A 14,947-nucleotide genomic window follows, 5' to 3' on the forward strand; every position below is an offset into this window, starting at 1 on the left:
TCTCTCTCTCTCGCCGCCTCTCTCTCTTTTAAGCATTGTAAGGTATGATTTTCTAAGTTTTTTAAGGTGGTTATTGATTTAATTTCGTGTTGTTGATATGGATTTCGTGTTGTTTACCCGAATTGCATGTTGTTTGATTTTCTTAATTCACAAATTTAGGGGTTTGTTTGATTTTCTTTGTTTAGAACACGAAATTATGATTTTGTTTGACATATTATGAATGAATTTGTGTTAGAATGAATTTGAGTGAGAATTTGAGTTAGATTGAAATATCCGGATTGTGTTTGACATATTGTGACATAGGTTAGTGGTTAAAATGGTTATGTTGATTAATGTTGAGATTGAATTGTTTATGAATTTGTGATTGTTGGAATTGTTTATGAATTTGTGATTGTTGGAATTGTTTATGAATTTGAGATTGTCATGTTGAAATATAATTGGAATTGATATCGAATTTGTTATATGTGTGACATAGTTAGTATTTAAAATGGTTATGTTAATTGTAGAATTGTTTACGATTAAGTTTTGTAGGAGCTTGAAAATGCGTCGAACCAAAAATACGGAGGGCTCTACGGCTCCGAGCTCTTCCAGAGGTCAGAGTAAAGGAAAAAGTAAGCGACCTTGACAACAGTCTCCCGAAGAGGAATACAACTCGAGTATCTTTACTAGCAAGGTCGTGGAGGAACGCTACAATAAAATCTTGCCACGTAACGTGATCCTTGAGAAAGGATTCAATGTGAGAAATACGTCGGATATAGGAAAGCTAATCCGCAACAGCATAGTTGTTCATGACTGGGGGAGGTACTGTGCCGTACCCGAGTTAGATGCGAACGTAAACTTCGTGTAAGAATTCTACGCAAACTTGCCGGACTCCAAACGTGATGTTGTGACGGTCCGTGGGACACCGGTCGATATGAGTGTCGAAGCTATCAACAATTTTCTTGGGACCCCAGACGTGCCTTTCGAGAACGAGGGCTATCGGGAATGGCTAAGAAGTGGCAGCCATGAAGAGATGTCGCGGGTGTTGTGCATTCCGAGAGAGGATTGGGTCACTGAAAAAGTAAAAAGGGTACTCAAGCGTGACCAACTCACCAGGATCGGTAAAGCATTGATTTACTTTGTTTGCGCTTATCTCTATCTGATCAAGTACTTCACCACTCTCGACGAAGATCGTATCCAAGGGTTGTTCTGCATTGTTAAAGGCTATTCTATTAACGTCGGTCGATTCATCTATACTTGGATGAAGAAACTTGACAATACTAATGGACGACACAGTTTTCCATATCCGTTGATCATTACCGGCCTTTGTACAAATATGGGGGTACCACGCTCGAAAAGGGATACGATCAAGAGTCCAATGGGGCCTATTACGGATTCCATTATCGATCGGTACAAGATTAAGGAGGAACCACAAGCGGAGGAAGCGGAGGAAGATGGGGAAGAAGAACCACAACTCAACGAGCCCCTATTGCGCTTACCAGCACCTCCGGTAGTCGACCCCGCCACCATCGACTACATTGTTCATTGCTCTAACTATCTCGTCGGCGGGTTCCAACACACGCAACAGTACATGCACCAACAAGCGGAGTATGGCACCTCTCACATAAATCAATTGATCGACCTCTACTCTCGGTGGGACATCAACCAGGAGAATCATGTGTTATTTCCTCCATATCCTCAGTACTCCGATTATCCGTACCCATCACCACAGTGGCCACCGCATATGGCACCTTTTCACTATCCGGCGCACTCATCACCACCACCATTGAATGAGGAGTAAAATTTTAAGACAAGTTTGTTTGATTTAAGTTGATTTGTTTTAAGTTTAAGACAAGTATGGTTTGTTTAAGTTTATGTTTAAGACTTGTTTGGTTTGTTTTATTTAATGTGTGTTTGAAACTTGATTCTATGTTTGAGACTCGTTTGGTGTGTTTTATTTCATGTGTGTTTGAAACTTGATGTTATGTTTAAGACTCTTTTGGTTTGTTTCATTGATCGTAGAAATTTTATTTGAATGGTCATTTTTAATTGGAGAATAGGTATAATATGAGAAAAAAGTGAAAATGTGAATGATGTGGTCGTTGGAGTCCTTCACCGCCGCGGCTAGGTACATTTCTCGCCGCGGTGTGACTATCCTGCCGCAGCGCGATTTATACTTAGCCGCGGCGAGTGTTTCTACAACGCTTCCATAAGCGTTGTAGAAGGTCCTCGCCGCGGAGACAAAAACAAGTCGCCACGGCGAGGCCAGTTTATCAAAAACACAGAGCCTCGGTATTAAAAAAAATAGGATCTCGCCGCGGTGACGTACAATTTCCGCCGCGGCGTAGCAATTGTACCGCAGCAGGAAATGCCCCTCGCCGCAACGAGGACAGTTCTTCAAAAACACAGAGTCTCGGTGTAAAAAAAGGGATTTCGCCGAGGCTAGGAGCATTTCCCGCCGCGGCGGGAAGTGGACGTCGCCGCGGCGAGATCCTGTTTTTTTTTTAATACTGAGAGTCTGTGGTTTTTAAAAACTGGCCTCGCCGCGGCGACGTAATATTTCAGCCGCGGTGTACGACCCTCGCCACAACGAGTCTTCTACAACGCTTGTACTTAGCGTTGTAGAAAGGTTGTCGCCGCGGCGGGTGTTGTATATTGCCGCGGCGGGTGTTGTATATTGCCGCGGCGAGAGTTATACTCAGCCGCGGCGACATCATGGAAATGTAATTTTAATTTAAATGACATTGTAGAGAGAAATTTTGAATGAAAAATAACGTTGTCCACAGGAGAAATACATAAAATCCAAAATGAAAATAAATTATCTAAATGTTCAATATCAAACAAAAATAGGATCTATATCCTTACAGAGTAGATGAGAAACATCGTCATCATCAAAATCATCCATCTCTTGATCAATAGGAGGTAATCCCGATGTGAACGGAGGAATGCTAGACATGTCTTCGTCTTCTTCTTCGTTACCATTTCTCGCTTTCATATGAACCACTAACGATAACTCAGGATTGGCTGGATCCGAAACATAAAACACTTGACTTGCTTGCGAAGCCAAAATAAACGAATCATTCTCGTAGCCAATCCGTCTAAAGTCGACAACTGTAACTCCTTCATTATCAACTTTAATGTGATTATTGTCTGCCCATTTGCACTTGAATAATGCGACTCGCAACCCGCAATATTCAAGTTCCCAAATATCTTCAATGTATCCGTAATAGTTCATAAAAGCAGGTTTTGGATTCTTATCTTTGGCCGACGAAACATGTGAAGCTTCGGCAAACAATGTAACACCACTATTTTGAACGGGATGCTTGTTGTCTCGTTCTCTTGTGTAAAATGTAAAACCATTAACAGACCAAGCAGTGTACCTTGTAACCATTGAGGAAGGCCCGCCAGATAGTTTACTCAACGTAGATGAATGTCCTGCCTCTTTAAATAAGCGTTTTCCAAGCCAGTTTTGAAACAAACGGTTGTGCTCTTCTTGCAACCATTTTTCATTTCTACCCTTCTTTGGATTATTCACTCTCAACTCATTCAAATGAACATCCACAAATGGCGTGACCTCGAAAACGTTGTCTAGCACATGGATTGGCTTGCTCCCATTCTTTTCGGTTGACGCTCGAATAAGTACCTATAAAGAAACAAATACTTAAAAAGAACGCTCATATATAATTTAAATAAACAAATAAAGTGTAAAAAAATACCTGTAGATAGAGTTTTTGAATCAAAATTGGTGTTCTTGGGTACCCCAATTTCATCCGTTTTAGCTAAATACTCAGAACAAAACTCAACTGACTCTTCTGCTATGTAATTTTCAACTATGCCTTCTTCCGGCCTATTGTAGTTCTTTTCGTAGCTTTTCAACACTTTCATATAACGTTCGATTGGATACATCAACCGTAAAAATACGGGCACACCTAATTTCACTTCACGTACCAAGTGGATGGTTAAGTGGATCATGATGTCGAAAAACGAAGGTGGAAAGAACTTTTCGAGCAAGCACAGAGTTTTCACCAATTTTGACTGCATTAAATCCAAACGAGTTGGATTAATGACCTTCGAGCAAATTTAGTTAAAGAATACACATATCTTTGATATTGCGAATCTCACATCTTTTGGCATAATTCCTCGCAAAGCAAGAGGCAACATTTGTTGTAGCAGCACATGACAGTCGTGCGTCTTCATTCCAATAAGTCTCAAATCTTTCAAAGACACGAACCTTTTATAGTTTGACGAATGACCTTAGGGGACTTTAATAGAAGCAAATCAGTTACACAACTTCTTCTTCTCCTTTCGATCTAGAGTGTACTTTGCCGGTGGTAATTTTATTTTTTTCCCACCCCCCTCCTCGGGATGCAAAATTCTTTTTATATTTATCTCTTTGAGATCCAATCGAGATTTTATTCCATCTTTTGATTTATTTGGATCATCAAGAAGTGTACCAATAAGCGATTCGCAAACATTTTTTTCGATGTGCATAACATCCAAACAATGCCGGACGTAGTGTATCTCCTGTTGTCAATGGTGCCCACAAGAAGAGTAGTAGTGTCTATTTATGTACATTTGATGTAATATAGTCTTACGAAGACTCTTGCTTGTAATTGTTTATTCATTAATAAAAAGTTGAAACGTTCATTCAATCTTCCTTGTCTGAAGCTTTATGATAAAACCCTAGTCTTTTAGTCCATAAACAAACCTAACAACTTACAAAGAGACAAATGTAGATTTGCATGAACAAACTCTTCGTAGTTTGCTTAAAACGATATATTCGCAATCTTAGGGTCAAAGGACTATTGACCTCAGTATGATTGTTAGAAGAATCTATGATGTCTGGTTATGAGGCATTGAGAGTTGGGGACTCTATAGTTCTTCTAGGTATCTTCCGAAGGTACTGAATTGACCAGTGCACTTCTAGAGACAATATAAGAACAAACCATTTAACCTCTTATGTCTCGAAGTCACTATGTATGAATTGCATCATGCTTACCTTAATCCTGAAATGAGACATGCCATTTCACACCTTAGTATTCTCATTTGAGAAAGTCAAAGTTCGGACTCACTATGTGATTCCGAACAAGGCCTATTGGTGAAGTACTAAGTTGTGAGTCTGTCATGAGTAACTTTGTGAAGTTCTCATAGATATTGAATTCATGTACAAGATTGCTGAAATGCAATGTATGTCACCTCATGCTTTGTTCCTTGGAGTGTGAATAAATGAACTGGCCAGTGTCCAAATTGAGTCCTGACTCTTTTGGATGAAACAATGTGACTTGTTAGCTCCTCGTCAATACATTGTTTCTAACTTATTCACAAGCGACAAATGAGTTGAGGAAATAACAGCTAGAAGGGTAAAATGGTAATTTAGTAAATCCCGACTAGCTGATGACATTCATGAAGGGTAAACATAGATAATATTCAGTGGATCCGCTCATCATAATTAGGTCGAATTCTTGAGTAGAAAATAAATTCATTTGAACCGAGAGATTTTCAGTGTCAGCTCTTTAGTGGAGTCAGTTGGCATTAAGCTAAACTTGGAAAAGGTTTGTGAACTTTTGAGTCCAAGTGTTTAGCTCAAGCTTTGTTCATTTGGGTCCATGAGGTCACTGTCACGAATCACATCGATAGGAATAGTTAAACTGGAAGCTAAGTCAAAACAAGAACGAGACAGTTTTGCGAAAATTGTCAAAAGGGTATTTTTGTCTTTTTGGACATAGGACGAAAAGAATGTCAATAAATTTTTTTGACATTGTCATATGATGACAAATGAAATAAATATTACTCATCCATATTAGTGTAATTGGGCCTTGAGGATTAATTTCATTTCATAGAATTTTACTTGAAAATTCTTAATGAGCTTTTCTTATGTTGTCATGAACAAATGAAGAAACATCTAGAAGCTCCTTCTAGAAGCTCAAATTTCGTCCAACCCAAGGAAAATAAGGCTGAATTTCGTTCATGCCATAGTGGGAAAGAGAGTTTATTTTGTGCATTGATGTATGAAGATACTTGCCAAAAGAAAAAGGGGAAACAAATTTCCTTAAGAAGGAAAGTGCATTTTCGGCCAACTAAGAGGAAATCAAATGAGGAAACAAATCCTAAGCCTTCATGAGGCATGTTGGACGTGCAAGGCAATAGGAAAAGAGGAAACTACCTTTTGAAGGTAATCCTCCTCCTATAAATAGGAGCCTCATTCCTCACATTTCATTTATCCAAGTTAGAGATTGAGAGCTTCTCTCTCTAGACCTTGTGGCCGATCCTCTCTCTCTCCCTCTAGTTATTTTCGGTTTTTGTTTTGGCACCTAGGTCCTCATTTGACTTAGTGGTTTTAGCTCTTCGACTCTGAGACTTGTTCTCGAGTCGTCGTGTTTAAAAGTGTCCACTCACTAATTCCTTTTCTTTCGAGTGATTTAGTGATAGAAACTTTCGTGGTTGCTCGAGGTGCCGAGGAAAGGAAGAGAGACGTGCTGCGAGGGAGACGAGCGTTGCAACTTTCTAAAAGCTTCTCAAAGTTCAAGCTTCAAGAAAGGTTAGTAAACTTCTATGCTCATAATAGTTTTTAAATACATGTACTTGCTTCTTTGTCTAGGTTAGTAAAAACTGTTTTACTTCTAAAAGAAATTTTTTTAAATTCCGCCGCTTACCGAAGCGTTAATTATTTTCTCAAACCCTAGATCGATTCCAACAAATGGTATCAGAGCTATGGTCAAAGATTAGCATGTACATGTTTTTAAAATTATGAGCTTGAAAATCGTTTTCGAAAGTTTACTAATTTTGTGACAAGTTAGAATTGTAATCTTAGATTTTTTTTAATTTAATGCTCTTGTCTTTAAATTAAAAAGCATGTTGATTTTCTATGAGTTTGGGATGTTTTTAAAACACATTAGAATCAGTTCTAAAAGTTTTTAATTTTTTATATTGAAAAACGTGTTTTAACGGTTTGAGAAATTTCGAGTAAAATTTTGTGACTAGTTTTGATATCTTGCTAGTTTCTTATTTTTACTTGAATCGTTTTATGCATGTTGTTATTTCTTTTATTCTATGTTATTACCCTGCTAATAAAACACAAATAAAAGCTTTAAACAACATCTTAAAACGTTCCGTTACACTTGATTCTTTTTCGCACCTAAGTAGGACCAAGCTTTAATTTATTTCTTTTTCTTCGAGCTGGAGTAAACCCGCATTAAAAGTGGCATAACTCTCTGCTCAGAAATTGAAATATAATCATTCTTAAATCAAATTAAAGCTCTGTCTGTCCTCTGTCCAATGCCACCGGTTTCGGCTCAAAAGGACATCGGAGCCGCCAGTTATGGCGATTTTACTCCGAGGTGCGCGGCTGTCTGAAACTCCAGTTTTTTAGAAATCCGGATTTTCAAACCCCACTACCATGAGTTATAGAACTCTAATGAGAAAACTTTCTTGAGCAAAAATGTTTTTCATATGATTATAAACATGATGTGTAAGATTAAAATGTTTTGATTTTTGAAAGTTTAATTGAAATTGAATTTTTACAAAACTAGTTTGAATTTTGAAAAACCGTTTTCACTTTCAAACTTGAAAAATATTTTGTCATCCAAATCAAATAAATTTTCAAAATGTTTTCAAAACTATATCTATATCACATATGTTCAAAATCTATATGCTCTTGAAAATTTGAGTGGGAGGTCTCCTTGTAGACAAACCGAAAAATAAAAAGATGTGTAATCTCAAACTTTCAAGTGTTCGAGTGAGTTGAAGTTCACACTTCCCTCACGCACTTTCCCGAAATAGAAAATAGGAAAAGATCGAGTATGTACCTTGTGCCTTTATGCACTAATACTGCTCTGAACATGTCGATCTAGGATTCTCTTCTAGTTGTCCGCTCTGTCGCTCTCTAACTAGGAAATTTGTTTCCGAACTTATAAGAGTCGATGAACCATCTCCAAAAACTAAGTGGGAGGGTTATACTTGTTGTTTGTAACCCACGATCCCCAACACTAATGAAAAGTGCAAGTGTCGCCGGACTAAGAGTCACCCTCGTGGCCCTCTCTTAAATGAGAGTACTCAAGGGCGCTTTGCTCTGATCATTGCTCAATGAGCTACGTCCGAGAGTGAGACGATGATGACAAGACCTCCCCTCGGCGGATTGTTTTTCAAAGTCAATCTTTTGGACTAAGTGGTTGGTTACACACTTCGACTCAATCCCTAGTAATCCTCCCTCGAGGCCCTGCGAAAGGATGTGAGTGATCAAACCAATTTACAAGGTGGCTAGTCAAAATTGATGTATTGACATCTTGGCTATGCATTAATGATGAGTCATTTACTTATGAAAGGAGACTCGTTGCGGCCTTCCCTCGAAGGAGTAAAGTGTCATTTCGTTCATAACACCTTTGGATTTTATAAAGTCTTAAACAAACTTAAATCCTAAACCAAAGACTAATCATAAACTTGTTTCAACTTTTATAGGCAATATGTCTCCCAACTCTCTCTCTTTCATTCTTTCCTCGAACAAACTTGAAAACGAAAACTACATAGACTCGAAACGTAACCTCGACATAATACCTACCGTTAACAAGCACAAATGGGTACTCACCACCCCGTGTCCTCCTCTGACGAATGATGATTCAACTCAAGAGGATAATGACGTCGTAGCGGCCTGGCTTCGATCCGATGAGATTGTGAGGTGCTATATCTTGGCATCTATGAACAATATGCTGAAAGAGCAACATCGTAACATCGAGACTGCCGCCGAAATGCTCTACAATCTCCTTGAGATGTTTGGAGGGCAAAGGCGTCAAACAAGGCTACAAGCAGTCCGACATTTTATGAACTGTCGCATGAAGGCTAGGACTCGTGTTGGAGACTTTATGATATTGATCATTAGTCATCTGAGTAAAATGGAAATCCTAGGATCTGAGATTGATGGGAAGAATGTCATAGATGTGATCTTAGAAACTCTCCCCGCATCTCTTGATACCTCCAAGATGAACTACTTCATAAACAAGCTGGAGTACACTGTTACCAAGCTTATGAAGGGACTTCATACTGCTGTAGGTCTCACTAAGAGAAAGAGGAATCAAGGAGAGGCACATGCTACTGGGCAAAAAGCCTCCGCCTCTAGAACTAAGAAGAGACCTCACAAGGCCGATAAAAAGAACTGTCCTGCCTATCTCAAAGCAAAGGAACATAGTATTGTACTAGTTACCGAAGCATGCTTAGTAGCTGATAATGTATCAACGTGGATTCTTGACTCTGCTGCTACTAACCATATTTGTTGTTCCTTGAATGGTTTCAAGAAAACCAAAAGCTTAGAGAAAGGCGAGTTCTGTTTCAAATGGGGTGATGGGAGCCTGGTGTCTGCAAAGGCTGTGGGATCCGTGACGCTGTCTTTTGAAGACCGCACTTTAAACTTGAATAATGTTTATTTTGTTCCTACCTTTGGGAAGAACTTAATATCCGTTGCTCGTCTTCTCGAGCAAGATTATTGTTTAAAGTTCATAAAGAATGGAATTCGTATTTCGTTTCCTGATAATTCTTTTGTCACTGATGCATGTATGAAGAATGCTCTTTTCTACATCTATCCCACTCAACCTTCTCTTTTAGACACCGAAATAGATAACGATCTAATTAGGGAGCCAAAGAGGATCAAACTTTCTGAATCCTCCGATCTAACAAAATCAACATACCTCTGGCACTTAAGACTTGGTCATATCAGTCTAGATAGGATTAAGAGACTTGTGAGGGATGGTCCACTCCAAGCCTCTGCAATAGGTTCACTACCTACTTGTGAATCCTGCATAGAAGGAAAAATGACTAAGCGACCTTTCTCCGATAAGGGTCGAAGAGCCACTGAGTTGCTGAAACTAATACATTCTGATGTATGTGGTCCGCTCAGCCAACAGGCACGTGGAGGATACGAATACTTCGTCACCTTCACCGATGATTACTCACGATATGGTTTTGTCTATTGCTCAAACACAAATCCGAGACCTTTAACGTATTTAAGGTCTTTAGGGCTTTAGTGGAAAAGCAAACTGGCAAAGTGATCAAAACCCTTCGATCTGATCGAGGTGGTGAGTATATGTCTGGAGAGTTCGATGACTTTCTTAAAGAAGAGGGTATCGCTTCTCAGCTTACCGCACCTGGCACACCTCAACAAAACGGAGTGTCAGAGAGAAGAAACTGAACTCTTATGGAGATGGTTAGATCAATGATGAGTTACTCATCACTCCCTCTTTCTTTTTGGGGATATGACCTTGAAACAGCCGCCTACATTCTGAACCAAGTTCCGTCCAAAACGGTTCCTGGTACTCCTTATGAACGATGGACTGGCCGTAAAGTGAATCTTGGCCGCATCCGAATTTGGGGTTGCCCTGCACACGTGCTGAGGCAAAAGACTAGCAAGTTGGCTAGTAGGTAAGAATTGTGCCTGTTTGTGGGATATCCAAAGGAAACCAAAGGTTTTACTTTCTATAGTCCCGAGGACGATAAGACTTTCGTTAGCACGAATGCTCGTTTCCTTGAGGAGGACTTTATGAAGGATGCAAAACCTAGAAGCAAAATTGTGCTTGAAGAAAAGTTGGGTGAGGAAGCTTCTACCTCATCTGTAAGAACTGTTCTTACCCCAACTGAAACATAACCTAACTCATCAGAATCTCGTCAAGTAGTACTTAGACATAGTGGGAGGGCTACTTAAAAGCCTGACAGGTACATGTCTTATGGAGACTCTCTTGTAGCCGTCTCTGACATGGATGATCCTGTTTCCTATAGCCAAGCGATGGCTTGTTCTGAATCAAACCTTTGGCTTGACGCCATGAAAGTTGAAATGCACTCGATGTATGTCAACAATGTCTGGAAACTTGTAGACCTTCCTGAAGGGATTAAAGCCGTAGGGTGTAAGTGGATATACAAGAAGAAAAGGGGTCCTGATGGGAACGTCGAGACGTTCAAAGCACGACTTGTGGCGAAGGGTTATACCCAACAAGAAGGGATTGACTATGAAGAAACCTTCTCGCCAGTCGCGATGCTTAAATCCATCCGCATACTCCTATCCATAGCTGCAGCTCTCGACTATGAGATCTGGCAAATGGATGTCAAGACAGCCTTTCTGAATGGTAATCTTGACGAGCGCATTTACATGGCTCAACCAGACAGTTTCGTGGATAAAGGTCAAGAGACCAAGGTTTGTGAGTTGCTTAAATCCATTTATGGACTAAAGCAAGCATCTAGGTCATGGAATATTAGATTCGATGAAACTGTAAAAAGCTTTGGCTTTGAACAGTCAATAGATGAGCCTTGTGTTTACAAGTTAATACACGAAGGTAAAGTTGTGTTTCTGGTACTATATGTCGATGATATACTACTCATTGGTAATGACGTGGGTAAGTTATCTGAGGTTAAGGTCTGGCTGGCAAAACAATTCGATATGAAGGATCTAGGAGAAGCCGCGTACAATCTGGGGATCCAAATCTTTCGAGATAGGAAAAACCGGACCCTGTCGCTCTCTCAAGAATCTTATATTGATAAGGTGATGGATCGCTTCTCGATGCAAGACTCCAAGAAGGGTCAAACACCCTTTAGGCATGGAGTTTCACTCTCTAAGGACCAGTCTCCCAAGACTGCACAAGAGATTGAAGATATGAGGAAAATTCCGTACGCCTCTGCCGTAGGAAGCCTCATGTATACCATGCTTTGCACTAGACCTGACATCTGTTTCGCCGTTGGCGTAGTTAGCCGTTTCCAATCCAACCCTGGACCCGAGCAATGGATTGCTGTTAAGCATGTTCTTAAGTATCTTCGAAGAACTAGGAACTTGATGTTTACATACTCAGGTACTGACCTGACTATGACGGGATATACCGACTCCGATTTTCAAGCGGATAAGGATTCCAGGAAATCCACTTCGGGATCTGTGTTCATCCTTAATGGTGGAGCTGTTGTGTGGAGAAGTATTAAGCAATCTTGCATTGCTGACTCCACAATGGAAGCAGAATATGTGGCTGCTTGTGAAGCATCCAAAGAGGCTGTATGGCTTAGAAAATTCCTTAAGTATTTGGAAATTGTTCCAAACGTCGACGAGCCCATGACCCTTTATTGTGATAATAGTGGGGCTGTCGCTAACTCAAAGGAACCTAGAAGCCATAAGCGCTCTAAAGCATATTGAGAGGAAATACCATTTGATTCGAGAGATCGCGCAACGCGGAGACGTGGAGGTGAAGTAGATCTCTGGCAGATCCATTCACCAAGGCCCTAGCGAACATGGTCTTCGACCAACATCGAGAGGGATTAGGCATAAAGGACTACTCACATCTTCTTTGAGTCAAGTGGGAGTTTGTTGTCAATGGTGCCCACAAGAAGAGTAGTAGTGTCTATTTATGTACATTTGATGTAATATAGTCTTACGAAGACTCTTGCTTGTAATTGTTTATTCATTAATAAAAAGTTGAAACGTTCATTCAATCTTCCTTGTCTGAAGCTTTATGATAAAACCCTAGTCTTTTAGTCCATAAACAAACCTAACAACTTACAAAGAGACAAATGTAGATTTGCATGAACAAACTCTTCGTAGTTTGCTTAAAACGATATATTCGCAATCTTAGGGTCAAAGGACTATTGACCTCAGTATGATTGTTAGAAGAATCTATGATGTCTGGTTATGAGGCATTGAGAGTTGGGGACTCTATAGTTCTTCTAGGTATCTTCCGAAGGTACTGAATTGACCAGTGCACTTCTAGAGACAATATAAGAACAAACCATTTAACCTCTTATGTCTCGAAGTCACTATGTATGAATTGCATCATGCTTACCTTAATCCTGAAATGAGACATGCCATTTCACACCTTAGTATTCTCATTTGAGAAAGTCAAAGTTCGGACTCACTATGTGATTCCGAACAAGGCCTATTGGTGAAGTACTAAGTTGTGAGTCTGTCATGAGTAACTTTGTGAAGTTCTCATAGATATTGAATTCATGTACAAGATTGCTGAAATGCAATGTATGTCACCTCATGCTTTGTTCCTTGGAGTGTGAATAAATGAACTGGCCAGTGTCCAAATTGAGTCCTGACTCTTTTGGATGAAACAATGTGACTTGTTAGCTCCTCGTCAATACATTGTTTCTAACTTATTCACAAGCGACAAATGAGTTGAGGAAATAACAGCTAGAAGGGTAAAATGGTAATTTAGTAAATCCCGACTAGCTGATGACATTCATGAAGGGTAAACATAGATAATATTCAGTGGATCCGCTCATCATAATTAGGTCGAATTCTTGAGTAGAAAATAAATTCATTTGAACCGAGAGATTTTCAGTGTCAGCTCTTTAGTGGAGTCAGTTGGCATTAAGCTAAACTTGGAAAAGGTTTGTGAACTTTTGAGTCCAAGTGTTTAGCTCAAGCTTTGTTCATTTGGGTCCATGAGGTCACTGTCACGAATCACATCGATAGGAATAGTTAAACTGGAAGCTAAGTCAAAACAAGAACGAGACAGTTTTGCGAAAATTGTCAAAAGGGTATTTTTGTCTTTTTGGACATAGGACGAAAAGAATGTCAATAAATTTTTTTGACATTGTCATATGATGACAAATGAAATAAATATTACTCATCCATATTAGTGTAATTGGGCCTTGAGGATTAATTTCATTTCATAGAATTTTACTTGAAAATTCTTAATGAGCTTTTCTTATGTTGTCATGAACAAATGAAGAAACATCTAGAAGCTCCTTCTAGAAGCTCAAATTTCGTCCAACCCAAGGAAAATAAGGCTGAATTTCGTTCATGCCATAGTGGGAAAGAGAGTTTATTTTGTGCATTGATGTATGAAGATACTTGCCAAAAGAAAAAGGGGAAACAAATTTCCTTAAGAAGGAAAGTGCATTTTCGGCCAACTAAGAGGAAATCAAATGAGGAAACAAATCCTAAGCCTTCATGAGGCATGTTGGACGTGCAAGGCAATAGGAAAAGAGGAAACTACCTTTTGAAGGTAATCCTCCTCCTATAAATAGGAGCCTCATTCCTCACATTTCATTTATCCAAGTTAGAGATTGAGAGCTTCTCTCTCTAGACCTTGTGGCCGATCCTCTCTCTCTCCCTCTAGTTATTTTCGGTTTTTGTTTTGGCACCTAGGTCCTCATTTGACTTAGTGGTTTTAGCTCTTCGACTCTGAGACTTGTTCTCGAGTCGTCGTGTTTAAAAGTGTCCACTCACTAATTCCTTTTCTTTCGAGTGATTTAGTGATAGAAACTTTCGTGGTTGCTCGAGGTGCCGAGGAAAGGAAGAGAGACGTGCTGCGAGGGAGACGAGCGTTGCAACTTTCTAAAAGCTTCTCAAAGTTCAAGCTTCAAGAAAGGTTAGTAAACTTCTATGCTCATAATAGTTTTTAAATACATGTACTTGCTTCTTTGTCTAGGTTAGTAAAAACTGTTTTACTTCTAAAAGAAATTTTTTTAAATTCCGCCGCTTACCGAAGCGTTAATTATTTTCTCAAACCCTAGATCGATTCCAACATCTCCTAATAAGGAAGGTCGTAGAAAATTGATTTCTTCTTCCAAGGATTCTCTTTGAACGATTCTTTAGTAGTAGCACTCCGCTTTCTTTTCCCAAGCACTTCATTGACGTTTTTAACCATCTCATAGACATCTTCACCAGACAAAATTCTAGGAGGGGGTCGTTCTTCTGAATTTCCATCAAATGCATGTTTCAATCTTCTATACGAATAATCTCTTGGTAAAAATATTCTATGACCAAGAAAAATAGTTTTCTTACCATGCTTCAAACGGATGGAAGATGTGTCTTTCATGCAAATCGGACAACCAATCGAGCATTTCACAGAGTATCCTGACAAGTTTCCATAGGCCGAAAAATTGTTAATAGTCCACATTAACATTGCCCTTAAGTGGAACGAATCTCCACGGTAAGCGTCTTTGACTTCCATCCTTTTCTCACATAACATCTTCAAATCATCGACCAACGGTGCCAAATAGA

Source organism: Urtica dioica, chromosome 3, assembly GCF_054948205.1.
Source record: "Urtica dioica subsp. dioica isolate 48M chromosome 3, U.dioica_male_clone48M_v1_H2, whole genome shotgun sequence".
In the NCBI taxonomy this organism is placed as follows: domain Eukaryota; kingdom Viridiplantae; phylum Streptophyta; class Magnoliopsida; order Rosales; family Urticaceae; genus Urtica; species Urtica dioica.